Source organism: Lissotriton vulgaris, chromosome 11, assembly GCF_964263255.1.
Source record: "Lissotriton vulgaris chromosome 11, aLisVul1.2, whole genome shotgun sequence".
NCBI classification, from domain to species: domain Eukaryota; kingdom Metazoa; phylum Chordata; class Amphibia; order Caudata; family Salamandridae; genus Lissotriton; species Lissotriton vulgaris.
Window position 1 is genome coordinate 1,068,789,253 of NC_141699.1, and position 16,563 is coordinate 1,068,805,815.

The 16,563-nt window shown below is 53.3% G+C and overlaps 1 protein-coding gene and 1 non-coding gene across 2 annotated transcripts in view; both read left to right on the plus strand.

Moving 5' to 3' along the window:
• The window catches only part of ECE2 (endothelin converting enzyme 2), a 248,765-nt gene that overhangs the window by 39,000 nt on the left and 193,202 nt on the right, over positions 1-16,563 (plus strand). The gene's annotated exons all lie outside the window — the stretch shown is intronic.
• On the plus strand, positions 12,086-12,192 carry LOC147684097 (U6 spliceosomal RNA). Its single transcript, XR_015302240.1, has one exon. It is a non-coding gene; the product is annotated as a U6 spliceosomal RNA (small nuclear RNA).

Below are 16,563 nucleotides of genomic sequence, written 5' to 3' on the forward strand. Positions count from 1 at the left end.
AGTGTGAGTGAGAGTGAGTGAGGGTGAGGGTGAGAGTGTTATTGTGAGTTAGGGTGAGGGGTTGAGGGTGGATGAGGGTGAGGGTGAGGTGTTGAGGATGAGTGAGGGTGAGTGTGGGGTCGAGGGTGAGTGAGGGTGAGTGAGGGTGAGTGAGTGTGAGTTATTGTGAGTGAGGATGAGTGAGGGTGAGTGAGGGTGAGGGTGAGTCAGAGTGAGTGAGGGTGAGGTGTTGTGGGTGAGGTGTTGAGGGTGAGGTGTTGAGGGTGAGGTGTTGAGGGTGAGGTGTTGAGGGTGAGGTGTTGAGGGTGAGGTGTTGAGGGTGAGGTGTTGAGGGTGAGGTGTTGAGGGTGAGGTGTTGAGGGTGAGGTGTTGAGGGTGAGGTGTTGAGGGTGAGGTGTTGAGGGTGAGGTGTTGAGGGTGAGGTGTTGAGGGTGAGGTGTTGAGGGTGAGGTGTTGAGGGTGAGGTGTTGAGGGTGAGGTGTTGAGTGTTATTGAGTGTGAGTGAGTGAGGGTGAGGTGTTGAGGGTGAGTGAGTGAGGGTGAGGTGTTGAGAGTGAGTGAGGTTGAGGTGTTGAGGGTGAGGATTTGAGGGTGAGGGTGTGAGGTGTTGAGGGTGAGTGTTTGAGGGTGAGGGCGAGTGATGTTGAGGGGGTGAGGTGTTGAGGGGGTGAGGGTGAGGTCTTGAGGGTGTGTCATTGAGCGTGAGGCTGAGGTGTAGAGTGTGAGTGAGAGTAAGAGTGAGGGTGATTGAGTGTTTTAGTGTTAGTGAGGGTGAGGTATTGAGGGTGAGTGAGGGGAAGGGTGATTGTGGGATTGAGAGTTAGTGAGGGTGAGGTGTTGAGTGTTAGTGATGGTGAGGTGTTGAGGGTGAGTGAGGGTGAGTGAGGGGGAGGCGTTGAGGATGAGTGAGGTGTTTAGGGTGAAGTGTTGAGGGTGTGGGTGAGGAATTGAGGGTGAGGGAGGGTGAGTATGGGTGAATGTTTGAGGGTGAGTGATTGAGGGTGAGGTGTTGAGGCTGATGTTTTGTGGGTGAGTGAGGGTGAGATGTTGATGGTGATTGAAGGTGAGGTGTTGGGTGAGGCGTTGAGGGTGAGTGAAGTTGAGGGTTGTTGAGTGAGGATGAGTGAGAGTGAGGGTGAGTGAGTAGTTGCGGGTGAGGTGTTGAGGGTGAGTGAGTGAGGGTGAGATGTTAAGGGTGAGTGAGTGTGTGGTGTTGAGGCTGAGTGAGGATGAGTGAGAGTGAGGGTGAGTGAGCATTTGAGGGTGAGGCGTTGAGTGTGAGGCGTTGCGGTTGAGTGAAGGTGAGAGTGATTGAGTGTGAGTGAGTGTCAGTGAGGGTGAGGTGTTGAGTGTGAGTGAGGATGAGTGTGAGTGATGGTGAGTCAGGTGTTGAGGGTGAGTCAGGTGTTGAGGGTGAGTGAGGTGTTGAGGGTGAGTGAGGAGTTGAGGGTGATTGATGTTCAGGGTAACTGAGGGTGAGGGTGGATGAGGTGTTGAGGGTGAGGTGTTGAGTGTGAGTGAGGGGTTGAGGGTGACTGAGGGTGAGTGAGGGTGTGCAGTTGGTTGAATAAGTAAGAGAGCCTGGTAGTAATGCAGGTTATGGCTTCCGGTAAGCTGGAAGCTTTGAGTAACTCTGCGGGTCCCTCTTTGGTATTTCGCTTCCACATTGGTCCTAGGCAGGCACATGTTGGAGGGAGAGAGGTGGGAGTGGCCAGCCTTGTTGACGTTTGGTGTCCAGGTCTGCGTTCAAGTGAAGAGAGTTTATCTGCGCTCCAAATCAGCCACATTCAGCACCAAGCAACAGCGCGCGCCGCCTCCGACGACAACACTCAACACGTCTCTGAACAATAAAAGCAACAACCATCCTGTGCAGGAAGAGGTTTCCAGGGCAGACCGGCTGCGCCCGAGCACGGCCAGCGCCGACATGTTATCTACGGCTGCTCCCAATGTGGTTCCAATCAGGGCTTGAATGAATCACGCCAGTGTGGGAAACCGGACCCGGGGGCTGTTTCTTTCATTCACAGGGAGTCCGGCCCTGCTGCCGCCTGGACAAAGACACCCCGCCCACCAGAGCCCCGGAGCAGGACCACTGGGCGGCAGGGAGGGAGCCAGGAGCAGCACGAGGGAGCGTCTGCAGTAAGGGAAGGAATGGGACGCCCTTTGTGTTCACTGGGGGCTGAAAAGCATTAGACAGCTCCCCCCCCCCGGAACATAACCGGGGAGCGGTGTAAGCAACAATCACAGGCAAAGTGTGGTTATGGAAAAAAATGCATGTTTATTATACACAAATCCCAGGATGGGAGGGGGGGGGTGGATTTCAGTGAACACAAATACACGTGAAATTGTGCCGTCTATGGGCTCATACATAATTGAGGCTCAAGTATAAAAAGAATTCCATAGCGCGTCGCCCCTCTGTTACAGTTCTGTCTCTAGCGCCATGAGGCAACTGAGGCATCTTGCTCCGCTAGATATGACTGAACTAATTCAATAACCTTGACGAGTTCGTCTCACATGCGGCGATAGTTTTAATATAGAGGTAAAGAAGACTATTGCAGAGCATGCGATTCGATGTGTCCTCGAGGGAATGAAGCGCTAAACACTGATGCAAAGCAGACCTACGAAAATGACGGCGTGACATGCGATTCGATGTGTCCTCGAGGGAATGAAGCGCTAAACACTGATGCAAAGCAGACCTACGAAAATGACGGCGTGACTTTACGACAACTGACAGGATAAAAACAAGAAAGGGTGGAGGGGGCAGGGGAGGAGGGGTCCGGGGAGGAGGGAAGGGCCAGAGGGACTTGATGGGAGTGTGAATCACGCCAGTGTGGGAAACAGGACCCGGGGGCTGTTTCTTTAATTCACAGGGAGTCCGGCCCTGCTGCCGCCTGGACAAAGACACCCCGCCCACCAGACCCCCGGAGCAGGACCACTGGGCGGCAGGGAGGGAGCCAGGAGCAGCACGAGGGAGCGTCTGCAGTAAGGGAAGGAATGGGACGCCCTTTGTGTTCACTGGGGGCTGAAAAGCATTAGACAGCTCCCCCCCCCGGAACATAACCGGGGAGCGGTGTAAGCAACAATCACAGGCAAAGTGTGGTTATGGAAAAAAATGCATGTTTATTATACACAAATCCCAGTATGGGAGGGGGGGGGGGGTTGATTTCAGTGAACACAAATACACGTGAAATTGTGCCGTCTATGGGCTCATACATAATTGAGGCTCAAGTATAAAAAGAATTCCATAGCGCGTCGCCCCTCTGTTACAGTTCTGTCTCTAGCGCCATGAGGCAACTGAGGCATCTTGCTCCGCTAGATATGACTGAACTAATTCAATAACCTTGACGAGTTCGTCTCACATGCGGCGATAGTTTTAATATAGAGGTAAAGAAGACTATTGCAGAGCATGCGATTCGATGTGTCCTCGAGGGAATGAAGCGCTAAACACTGATGCAAAGCAGACCTACGAAAATGACGGCGTGACTTTACGACAACTGACAGGATAAAAACAAGAAAGGGTGGAGGGGGCAGGGGAGGAGGGGTCCGGGGAGGAGGGAAGGGCCAGAGGGACTTGATGGGAGTCTCAGAAGTGGTTTGATACCTTGAATTACCAAGTTTGGTAGTCCCATTCAGAAGTTACCACAGCTGAGGTGTTCAGCGTGTAACTCTGTACTCGCTTATGGGGCTAAAAATCTCCCAGTAAAAACGACAATTGCAGACTTTTAATGCTAGAATATGTTAAACATGTTCGACTATACTAATATGCTGCACCCTGACATAAGACTCTATAGGCTTAATACATAAGACTGCTGTGGGGGTGAGTTACACACATTAGAAGGGGAGTTTGGTCTTTGCCATTGCTTAGAATAACAAGGTCGAGTTAGCAGTTTAAAACACCCCTTCCAGTATGCAGTGGCAGACTGGGAGTCACGTTTTACCTTATCCCACTCAGGGTGGTACAACAAGAGCTGCAGCCCCCGAGGGTACACTTTAACTTACAGGCCCTAGGTACTTCCTGGTACCATATAATAGGAACATACAAGGAAATTTGGCTTTTCCAATTTTGTTTAAGCCAATCAACCATACACTATTTTAAGGGTCAGACCATATGCACTAAATCTTGATTAAAGCATTTCAGGCCCAGTAGAAAAAATGGGGGAAATAGTGGGGGTGAAACCTGCAAAAGCCTGATTCCTCACAAAGCAAAACTGAAATGATGGTAATTAGGTTTTGAAAATGTTGACTGGTGGTATTTGTGTTGGACATTTGAGGTATATAAGTCAGTTATGTTGCAGTTTCTATGTAGCATACGTTCAATTACTTGGCTTCTTATGTATCTCACATAGGCTTGTAAACCACTAGTGTTGCATTGTGGTCTCTTTTGAGTGACGTTAATCGTGGCTGGGTAAATTATAGAGTTGTACAACAGTAAATTAAGGCATACAGGGGGGCGGAACTTTCTCGGGAACGCAATGGCCACCTAGACCCGGAGCTCCGCCGAATTCATGCACATATCCGATTAATTATCATGCCGCTGAGGTGCATGTGCGATAGAAAATAGCCGCAGGACTGCCGGAGATATTTTGGTGACCCTGGGGAGTGCTGGTCCCGCGGTAAAGTGCTAAATTGCAGCGGGAGGAGACGGACTAGGCCGCGAATCCCCGGCCCACTGTTGTTCAAGGGGCTGGGCGGCGTGACGCGATGTGCGGTGGCTGGGGAGGCCCTGTCCCGGTATGTGTGAGGTGGCGGAGGCTTGGCGCTGGCGTTCGCTGCTTCCGTTCGGCCAGAGACGGGAGGATATTGTGACCAAGGCGGCTGGAGAGCGGGGACGCAGCGTGAAGCCTAGGTGGTGGCCTGCACCCCGTGAAGAGATATCGTGTGTGACCCGGGAGCGGTGGTGAAGACATAGGAGCCTAAGGAGGCGAGCGCTGTCCTGGTCTGATCCTGTATTGCTCACAGTCCAGCCCCAGGCTTTGAGGAGAGATTGCTGTGTATATCTTGCATGGCCTCAACTGTTCATAGACGTGCCCTGGATATTTAAGAGACCACACTCGATAACCATTGACAAGTGCAGGGAAGGAAGTGCCGGGAGCGCTTGTGGTCAAGTGTACCCCTCCGGTCTGCTGTCGCTGGCGCACTCTGTGCCTACACTCGCTTGGCTGGCGGTGGACCTACCCCTAGACAGTGAGGCATTGTTGGTTCCTTATTTGACTGGCCCCTTTGAAAATCGGAGTCCTTAAGTAGTGGCAATGGAGGACGGAGCAGTGTCTGGTGATGTGAGCACCTGCGTAGTGATATGGGCTTATTGACGCGGCCTTGTTCCGTTTCTGTTGCGGGCGCATGAAGAGGTGGACCCCGCAACTAAGTGTGGCGACGGCCCTGTAGCGTGACGGAGCCAGGCTGGAGTTTCACAGACCGGCGGAGGCAGTATAGCCGGGGTGGCTGGGTCTATTAACGGTCCGTTCCTCTTTCAAAGAACTTGCTGGCTGGACACTTGCCTCAACTCTGCTGGTCTTGCGTCACGGGTCTCCAGAGACTCTCCATTACCCCAGACATGGGCAAGGAAGACAACTGACAGGATAAAAACAAGAAAGGGTGGAGGGGGCAGGGGAGGAGGGGTCCGGGGAGGAGGGAAGGGCCAGAGGGACTTGATGGGAGTGGTGGGGAGGAGGGGGAGGGTATAGAGAGAGAGAGGAGGAGAGACAGGACAGGGGGAAGCAGCAGAGACACGGCGGGTAAAATAAACAAACAAGCCTTAGGGAAGAGAGGGGAGGGGGGAGGAGAAATGCGACACGGCGGGAAGGGGAGGGGGCGGAACGGGGGCGGAGAGGGGAGAGAGAGAGTAGGCAAGGGTAAACAAACACGGACGTGCACGCGCCCGTGACTTTTAAGGTCAATGCGCATGCGCATAAGCTTAATGCGCATGCGCATTGACCTTAAAAGTCACGGGCACTGCAAGGAATCGCCACGATTCCTTGCAGTTAGATAAAGAGTTGATGAGCCCCTATAGTCTCGCTTGCTCGATGCGCATGCGCATCGACAGGCGAGACCTAAAAAGGGCAGGAAATGGATACGTGGAGAAAAATAGTGCGGGAAAGAATTAAAGATAATTCATCAATAAATTAAAAATAAAAGGAAACTCCATGAAAAAAGAGGCGTAAGACATAAAGAAACCAGAGCTTAAAAATTAGACAGAGAAGAAGTATAAAAGGAAATAGAAGAACAGACATAAAAAGAAAACACCAGAAAACTGAAGAGGCAGTGCATGTTGTAGAGTGAGATAGGCCATGAGTTACTTTTTGCTGTGCTCGGTGTACTGTGCAGGCCACGGACTCCATTCCTCGTGAGACAGTTCACTGGGTCATATAGTCACTGCAGAGATCTTCAGTTGCCTGTAGGTCACAGGTTCTAATCTAACCCATTCAGAAAACTCATGGGGGTGAATGCTCCGGCGGGAGGAAATTACTTCAGGTTGCAGACTTGAATATGTCAGTGAGTTACTTGCATTTTTTGCAGACATTTGTTTGCGACCTGAATGTCAAAGATTTGTGCCCTGGCGAGCCAGTCCTCCCCTAGCATTGCACTGATATGGCAATCTTGCTATTAAAAGAGCTCTATAGTTAGAAAGAAGAGCAATAAAAAATACTGTAGCATTATTCTATCAGTGTGGAATTCTTCAAAATACGTGCATCATGCTACATAGTGAAAATTACGCAAGGCATGCATTGCTGCAGCATTGCAGCCTGGACAATCGGGTACATTACTGGATAATTATAGTGCCTGGGCTCTGTGATTAGAAGGCCTGGGCAGAGTTCGCGAAGTAATAAAAAAACTCTGCCACGCTACGCGGAGTTCCGCGAGCAGTGGAGCGCGTCGGTCGTGCTCATTTTTAATGATGGGTGTTTGTTCCGTGCTGTAAAATCATTGCAAATGGCACCACGCGTGGCGCACGAGGGCGCGGCTTCTTTCTGCCACTCGAATAGATGTTCTTCTTGAGCAGCAGCGTCCTCAACACGAATGGAAGGTTTCACTATGCAAGCGGTAACGACCATCTGCGACCGTACACGTTTAGAAATCTTGCTAGGAGGTGGTCTGGAGTAAGATTTTCCTTGTTCGCAGTCGTCAACGAGTGCGAGCGAAGAAAAAACTACTCTCCGTGGAGTTTTTCAGAACTCCCCACACTACGCAGAGTGTGGAGAGGGAACATCTCTGCAAACTCCGCGACCAGAGTGGAATTTAACACCCAGGGCTCGAGTCGGGGTACAACGCAGGTGGACGGCGTCCCCACACTTATTTTACCAAGGGGACGCTGTCCCCACACTTATTTTACCGGGGGGACACCGTCCCCCCTGACAAACAGCTGGACTTCACTCTTTGGACTCTCTGGGACGAGGAGCTCGGCCCCTTTCGTGACGTCACTTCCTGTTGTGACGTCACTTCCAGTGACAGCGTCCCCCCACTTCTTTTTTTACGACTTGTGCCCTGTTCACACCCAGGCCTAATGATTAGTACTGATCAAACTCTGCAGTACTGTGGACATTGGGCAGATGTTAGAATTACATCCGGTCTGGCAGAAGTGCAGGTAGGTCAATAGCAGGAATCATCGGGCCAACGGCATGGAATTCCCCTCTGATGGGTACCACTTAACACATTACTTTACTATCGGGTTTGGGCCCCCGGAATTGCCTTTTAAATGTATGGCAAAAAAATTATGTGTTTAATGAAATGTGCCTGTAACATTCTTATGTGCCACTGATTTATCCTCACATAATAATTGGAGGGGGATGGGCGAGGTAGGAGATCATCGCACATTTCTGTGTAAATCATATTTATTTTACCAATGTTATTGCCTCAGTGTAAAATTAAATTACCTCCTCGTTAGTCTTCCTCGCCACATGATTTACATAGTGAGCTTTAGCTCCACAACAGAACCCTCCAAAGCAAAAGAAAACACCTCCCACCCCCTCCCAACATGGCCGACCAGTCCCACCTGACCTCTATAAGAGGCGGACCGGCCCAACCAACAGCCTGTTTTTTTTGTTCTGCGCGATTCTCTCCAGAGGCGCTGTTCAGGTAAGATGGGCCGGCGTGAGCTGGCCCTTGGGGTTTAGGGTAGAGGACCTGCTCTAGCGGTCTCTGGTGCCTTATGCCTAAACCCCCCCCCCCCCCTCTTCCTTCCCCCGGTCCTATGGGGCCGGTTAGGTGCTGCTCTAGCGTGCCAGGGGTTTACGGGGGGGGGGGGCGGCCGGGGATGTGGGGTGTTTGGCATTCCCTTGTATCCCCAGGTCGTTACTGATGGGCCCTGGCCACGATGGGGGCTTTTGGGCCCAGCACAGGGGGGGTGATGATGCTGGCTGGGGGTAGTTACTGCCATCGTGTATATGAGTTTCTTGTACTCCTGGGCTCATGCTGCTCCCCTGTTTTGGACTACGTAGACTCTTCGTACTCCTTTTTCGAAGCCACTGGAGGCACATGCCTCGTGCCTGACGATTCCGCCAAGGGAATGGCGCTCTGGCTTCGTTCCACGAGTTGTGGACGTGTGCGCTGGCTGCATTTGCCGGCTCTGGAATGTCTGTGGGCGCAACGTGCTGGAGCCTTGCCAAAAGCGGCGGCGCTTCGGCAAAGCGGTGGGTCTGCAGGCGCTCTGCGTGTAAAAGGGCGTTTTCCCGGCTCTCGGCTGTGTGACGCCGGGTCGTTCCCTCGCAGGGCCATCTGGTGTGTGTGTGTTTGAATTGCATAAGTCTGCCCCACGGAGTCCGATCACTTCGGATTCCTGTGCCAGATAAGTTTCTCTGTCTGTCACTGTTTGCGGACATACGGCCTGGAGCTTTCCGTTACATCATGAACGGGTCGGCTCTAGGTTCCCTACTCGGGGCGGGCGGTCCTACCTCTTAGGTCTGCGGGTCCTCGGGGCTCTGCAAGTCCGGGTCCGGGGGCCCCCCCCCTGCAGCTCGGTTTTTCGCGGCGCTGTGCGCTGTCGCCTCCCTTCGGGTATTTTGGCCCCTACGGGCCGCGGCGGTTTGCCGCGCTGGGGTTGGCTGCGTGCGCCTCCCACCTCCCGCCTCTCGGGGGCGGGGTTTGGTTGCCGCCAGGTGCGGCCAATGATGTCCTTCATCGGGCTGGCGCGGCTGTATCCTGCTTCCTCAGCGTCTTGGACGCGGCGTGCACGGCGCGTCTGTCTCCTTCTCGGAGGGTCCGGTGTTCGCTCCTCGGTGAGGGCGTTTTCAATTTTCATTTCCCATTGCAATTCTGCTTTTTGTATGTCAACCCTGTGGGTCCGGACGGTGACAGGCAACACTAGGTGTGATAGTGTTGTTTGCATTCTACATGTGACCTGGCGTTGGCTATTTGCCAGCTTTACTGTTCTACGCTGGCGCGCTCTATGGGGCGCGGTACAACGTGGGGTCAGGTCCCTTGTGTTTGGGTTCTTTTTCTGGCGCCCTGTGTACTATGGAGCTATAGCTCAATGGTAAGTCTTGGACCTTTGGTGCGGACAGCCCTCACAGGCCGGGGTTCGAATCCTGCCGATGCTGTAGGGGTGTCCCAAGGTGGATATTTTCAAAAAGTTTTGTGTGTCGACCCTGTATTTCCTGACTGTGAGCATACGACACATTGTGAAGGGGTAGTGTATTATTCCTGCTACGGGCAGCCATACGGCCTGTGTCTTTGTCTCATTCACAGATTATCTGTGCTTATCTGGCGCGCTCTGAGGGGGCGCGGTGCAACGTGGGGACAGATCCCTTTTGTCCGGGTTCCTTTTCTGGCGCCCTGGGGGTCTCGCCCTGGGCCGTCTGGTTGCGCCGGTCTCGAGTGTTTCACTCGTGGTGTCCCATTCTGCTGCAGTGGAGATGTGTGGCTCACAGGGTTAGCGAATCAGGCCCTGGTGCAGAGGTCTGGCCAAGGCCCTGGGTTCGATTCCCCGCCTCGGCGGGTCTTGGCGCGTCGGCCCCACGGGGCTTCGGTTGCCTGGACTCCTCCTTGGGGAGGGGCAGGTTCAAAGTCCGACTGGTCCACTCAGCCTTTCATCCATCTGAGGTCGATGAAAATTATTTCCATTGAGTTGGGTAACAACAAACATCTGTTATTCAGCGCCAAGATACCCGTAGTGGTGTATGGGCACTTTACGACTACATAGGTTAGGTTATGAAACAGCGGCTTTCGTACTAACGCCTTGTGCCCTTGCGGGGGTGTTGTGCGCGATTTTTGTATCGTGTTGCGCTTCTGTGATCTTCCGCCTGTGGGTGAGGGCGTCCCGCCCTGGCATGGGTGGGGTCCTTCGGCGGGTCCAGGCCCGAGTTTCGGCTGTTACCGGTCTCGTGCTGGTTCTGCCGCTCCCTTATTCGCCCCTAGATACTGACTTTCGGCCCTCTCACTCCAGGGGGTCCCCTGGGGGGGGGGAGGGGGGGGCGGTTGCCTCCGTTGCATACCGTCCTGGGACGTGGCTGTCCCGGTTCTGGGGCTCTTCGGGCTTGCTGTCCGGTCTTGCTAGTCTTGCGGACGTTCCGCGGGGTCCCACCGTCTCGACGGGTTGGGGTCCCTGCTCCTTCCCGTGTCTCCCCTGTAGGTTTTTTTGGGCCCGTGGATTGGCCTGTGGGGCCGGCCTGCGAGTGGGGGTCCCCGCTCACGGTTGCGGGTACTTCCGTTGGGCTTGCCTTCTGGCCCAAGGGGGGGGGGGAGCTGTGCTCCTGGCCCGCCTGGTGGATCTTCTTCGCCGGGTGTGGGTCTTGGGGTTCCCTGTCTGGCCGTGTGCTTCCTCTCGGCCTCGTTTTTCCCCCCCCCCCCGTGGGTGAGGCTTCACGTCTGGCGGTGTCTCTCATCCGTCGGCTTCCTGACTATGTACGGTGGTCCCTTCGGTCCTCGTCTCGGGCTTGTCCTCCTTCGGGGGGGCGTGTGCCTGGTCCCGGTACTTCCCTCTTGTTCTTTCAGGGGGGGGGGGGCGTCCTTTGGCGCCGGGTCGTTTGGAGGTCGTTGGGTTCGCCTGCTGTCGCTCAGCTCCTCGTGCTTCGGGGGTTTCTGAATGTCCTCCTGGCCGGCCGTCTTTTTGCTGTGCTCGCTTCGGCAGCACATTTACTAATATTGGTTGAGGAGATTGGCTTGGCCCCTGCACACTCAAACATTTGCCGGTGCTTCGGGGTCCCCAGGTCTTGGGGGTCGGGCGCCCTGGTGGTGTGGGTGTCACCGGTCCTGTCCCTTCGGGCTGTCTTCCCCCGGGGTCCGACTAGGTGGAGGGGTTCGACGGAGTCGGGTCTGGCCTTCGTTGCCTGGTCTCGCCCTGCCCCGGTGGTGTTTCGGCGCCTGGGGCCGCGGCTCGGTCTGCCTCCGGTGTCTCTGTTCACGGAGGGGGACTCGGCCCTCCTGCCCGGGTTCTACTCCTCCTTCCGGGTCCTTATTGCCCTGTCTTTCGCGTGGCCTTTCGGTCTGATGTACGCGTTTCCCCCGTGCCCTCTGATATCGCGGGTCCTCGGCTGGTTTCGCTTGGGCAGGGCCGGGGTGCTCCTGGGTGCTCGCCTCGGCAGCACATGGACTTATTTTGGAGCGTGGCAGAGACGATGTACCTGGCACCCGCGCGTGGTTGCCACGCAAGTCGTGGTGCGTTCCCCGCCCCGGGTACCCTCTCCTTTGGCGAGCTGGCGGTTCGAGCCTCCTGGCCGATCCCGGATCTTCCCGTACCGTGGTTGGGTCCCCCGCTCTCGGCGTCGGTGTTGAGCCGGCACTTGTCGGCTGGCCTGCCTCCTTCTGCAGGCCTGGTTCTTGAGCGGATGTCGCTGCTTGCTCGGGGGTTGTGGTTTTACTGCTGGGTTCCTGCATGTCTTCCACGTTCTCTTCCTGGGCCCGGCACTGGGCGTCCTTCTCGCGGTGGCGCGGTCGGCTTGGTGCTGTCCCCGCCTCCGTGGTCCCATTGCGGGTCTTGGTTTTCCGGTCTGAGGGGTTTTCCTGGGGCGTGGCCCCTTCTTCCCTGTGGGCCCGGTGGGCGGCCTTGCGGGCCTTCCGCAGTCCGGTGTTCGACGGGCTGGTTTCCCTGGTGGCTCGCTTGGCTCCGGTGTTGTTTCTCCATCGCCCACGGACGCTCTGCCGGTCTCCCCCTTGGGTGCTCGCTTCGGCAGCACATATACTAAAATTGGAACGATACAGGGTAGATTTGCATGGCCCCTGCGCAAGGGTGTCGCGCAAATTCGTGAAGCGTTCCATATGAGTTCCCTCTCTCGTTCTACGAGCTCTTCGGGGTCCGCCCCTTTGGGCCCCTGCCCTCGGTGGCTTTACGGTTCCTCACCTTTTAGGTGGTTGTTCCCTGGTGGCAGTGGTGGCTGCTGGGCGGATGGGCGTGCGGGGGTCGTACCTCCGCTCCCCTCCATTCTTGCGGGTTTTGCCGGACATGGTTGTTCCTCCGACATGTCCCCCGTGTCCTTCCCGGGGTTCCTTCCCTGGGGTCCCGGGCTCGGGTGGTATCTTTACCGCCTTTTTGCCCTGCCGACGAGGTTCCTCTCTTGTCCGGGCTGGTTGACGGCGTGCTGTTTTGGCTTCTCTTGGCCGCACGTCTTTCCTTTCCCGGTGGGATGGCCTGTTTGTGTCTGTTGGCCCGGTTCGTTCGGGCCACTAGCCCTCTTTCCGCCTTGGTTCGCTGGCTTCCACAGGCTATCATCCCTACCTACGCTTCGCTGGGTTCGGTGGATCCGGCGGGGGTCCAGATCGGTCCACGGGGTGTGGCCCGGTGTCCTGGGCCCCCTTCAGGTTGTCTCCTCTGTGGAGATTTGTCGGGCGTCGGCGGAGTCGTCCCCCGCCTTGTTCATGGGACTCTTTCGGTCCCGGGGGTCTTCGCTGGGGCCGTTCGGAAGGCAGGTGCTGCGGCTCCTGGCTGGCCTTCTTTTCCTTTTTATCTTGATTTCAGGTTTCCTGTGATCCCTGTTGTCTTGTCATTGATTCTACTTCAACCTTGGGTTGGTTTCTCTGCATCACTGTGTGGTGTTGTTTTTATGGTGGTCAATGAAGCCTTGTTGGCTTGGGTATTTGCTCACTATGTAAATCATGTGGCGAGGAAGACTAACGAGGAGGTAATGCCCCGGTTACTTACCGGTAATCTTCATTACTCCGAGTATAGTCTTCCTCGCCACATGAGTTCCCTCCCCCCCTCCCTGTCTGGCTATCGGCTTCATTGTTTGCTTGGTAGATCAGGCTGTTGGTTGGGCCGGTCCGCCTCTTATAGAGGTCAGGTGGGACTGGTCGGCCATGTTGGGAGGGGGTGGGAGGTGTTTTCTTTTGCTTTGGAGGGTTCTGTTGTGGAGCTAAAGCTCACAATGTAAATCATGTGGCGAGGAAGACTATACTCGGAGTAATGAAGATTACCGGTAAGTAACCGGGGCATTATTAACCATTTCCTTGGAATACTAAGGAGCCTGCATCTCAGCCCCTGTAAGATTGTCTTTAAATCAGATGCCTTTTTTACACGTTTACTGGCCTGCTGAATTTTAAATTTGTCGTTGAATCCTGGCGCAAAACCTCCTGCCAAATTCTCTCTAATCCCTTTCCGTATTCCACCAATGTTGAAGTTCTGATCAGTTTTAAAACTCGAGGCTTTTCACAAATTTTCATTAAAAGAATTTAATACATGTAAATAGAGAAACAGAATCACTACAAATCTTGAAATCAAGAACCAACTCACTCCGGAGGCGACTGTGGCATTCGTAGTGGACTTAAGTGGGGAGTGCGTGAGGTTTCACCGAAGCCGTGTTATGCACTGGTCAGTGCCACAGGCCATAGTGCAAGCAGGGAAACTGGACCCCTGCCTCCTGGTTGGGTAGCAAAAGATAACCTTCTTTGGGGTCAGCCCTAGGTCCATCACTGTTCACTTTCTGGTCACCGGGTTGATGGAGTAGCACTGTAGTGCCTTGAGGAGAATGGGCTGACCCATGTCTTTAGGCAGGGCCACTGGAATTAAGCGATTGTGCGGCCAAGGCAAATTTTGAGTAGTTATAGCTTTGCCACATAATCATCTTCGGCATAGTCTGCAGATTGTAACTGAAAAAAAATATCTTTGTAGCTCAAACAGTTCAAAAGCTACTATAAAATGCTATATTTGGGCATTAAACTGGTACTAATGAGATGCGCCCAATGCCCAGACAGTGTTAACATGTGTAAAAAGTACAAAAATTATGAAGTAATATTATTTTAAGATGTGCCGCATAATTTGCATTTTCTTGCTGCATAATTTACTCATCACTGCCATATAATTTGGCCCCCTCCTGCTGCATAATTCCAGTGGGCCTGTCTATAGGTTGTTTTCTATGTTACACAGGTTATGTTATGTTATTCACATTTGTATAGCGTTAACTGCAATTAACTTGGCACCATAGCACATTCTCAATCTGGATGTTTGGATCTGGGACGGCCATTAGCCTGTACTGTCTGTTGGTATCTGGTTGTGTGAGGTGAGATGGACATTTTTCAATGTTTATTTTAGCAATGATTTGAGTAGATAAATAAGAACGTATAGTGAGTTCGATCTTGGTAGACCTCTCCGGATTTTAGGGGCATATGTGGGTGTTATTAGGACTTTTCTGGGGGACAGCCTTTAGTTGTTGGCCACAGCTGTGAAACTGTCTCGAGCCTGTAAAGTCTGAGCCTGAAGCCCTGCAGAAGGGGACAGGAAGGAGGAGAGACAGGAGGAAGCAGGGGTCAGCTCAGGGTCTCCGAATGGAAGGGAAGGGAAGCTGGGCTTTCCTGGAGTGAGATAAACACAGCTGTCTCTTTTCTACACCTGTCATTATGCAGCACTGAGGGGGAGGGTCACACTTAGCAATCAGCTCGTATGCCTGGGAGCAGGGATCACACTGACCTTGTCAATTAGCTCATGCTCCTGGGAGCAGGGGGTCACACTTGTCAATCGGCTCATATGCCTGGGAGCCTGGGTCATACTTGTCAATCAGCTTGTGTGCCTGGGAGCAGGGGGTCACACTGACCTTGTCAATCAGCTTGTGACTCTGGGAGCAGGGGTCACATTGACCTTGTCAATCAGCTTGTGTCTCTAGGAGCAGGGGTCACACTGACCTTGTCAATCATCTTGTGTCTCTAGGAGCAGGAGTCACACTGACCTTGTCAATCAGCTTGTGTGCCTGGGAGCAGGGGTCACACTGACCTTGTCAATCAGCTCGTGTCTCTCTCTGGTAGCAGGGGTTACACTGACCTTGTCAATCAGCTCGATCAGTGGTTTTGCCCCCAGCTCCTCAATCTTCGGCTCCTTCAGGCAGGAGAGGTAGAAGCGTCGCGTCTTGGTCTCGGCCTCGCTGCTGGAGTTGAAGGTGGCATTCTCTGTGGGGGAAACCAGGGCAGGCGTTAATGAACATGGGAAGACCCTGAAAATCCAAGCGCTTCGAAGAAAAGACATGAACCTAATGAACACACATAGACCCATGGCTAGCTCACTGCATGGGAAAGCAAAATAACAACACCAGTTTCCATAGGCCCACTAAGAGAAGCTACTCACTTGTTCAATTGTCTCAAGCAAAAAGTCCCCCCAACCTTGGCAGCTCTCAACTAAGTGCAACACCCCTTTTTGACAGCCTTTAGACAACAATGACACCCAAATTCAGGGGCCATCAAATAACTAAGCCACACAGATACAGCAACCATTAAAAAAAAATATATCCTTTTGCATCAGGGTTTCCAGATGTTTTTGAGGGGCCCAGGGCATAACATTTGGTGAGGGCCTCCTAGCTCATGGGGGGGGGGGGGGGGTGATAAATTTTCCATTCTCCAATAAGCAAAATCCCTACATGAACTAAATAAATTGATGGATTTCTTTCCATAACACAGAAAAACACTTGTGTTTGGGCTGCCTGCACCTCAAGGGACACCTTGATGGCGTGCAGAGAGGTGTGAGGTGTCTAGATCAATCCTGACTGAATGGCTGATGTTACACTCCAGGCATCTCTGTCGCTGCACCTTGATCCTCTGCTGCAGCAAAATCGGCCAAGGCAGACCTGATGCCCACGGGGCTCTGTCAGTGCACATCAATCCTCACCCGCAACAGTCCAGCTAATCGAGCACCGAGAGGACCTGCTGTAAGATTACACCAGTCTCCAGGTCACAGGGGCTCTGTTGTGCCTGCCCTGAACTACTTCCACCACTTTGGAACATTCTGGTACTCAGTATAAATTCAGTCCAGCTGACCTTAATGCCTTACCACACCTAAAAACAATTATTTTCAAAGGCGTCCAGTACTAGAGTCGCCTAGTCACAATATGCATATCAGCCGAGGGTTAAAGCACCCCTGCATCTTCATGTCTAATCCTGCACAGAGCTGTGTCACCCCAACCTTGACTTGGGCGTGCCTTGGAAACCTAGAACTGGCACCCACATACAACTTCCCAATGCACTGTAATATGTCCCAAATGTTTAGCATTAAAATGAATAGGGATCCAGGAAACGAATAGCAATTGTACATTGTCGCATAATAAAACATTTTAGATTTAGATTTCAGCGGGAGGGTTACGCCAACGGAGTAAGAGCACTTTCTTTAGCAATGAAGGCCAAGCTGTTGCCATGTTTTCTGGCTCTTCAATTTAATTTTTG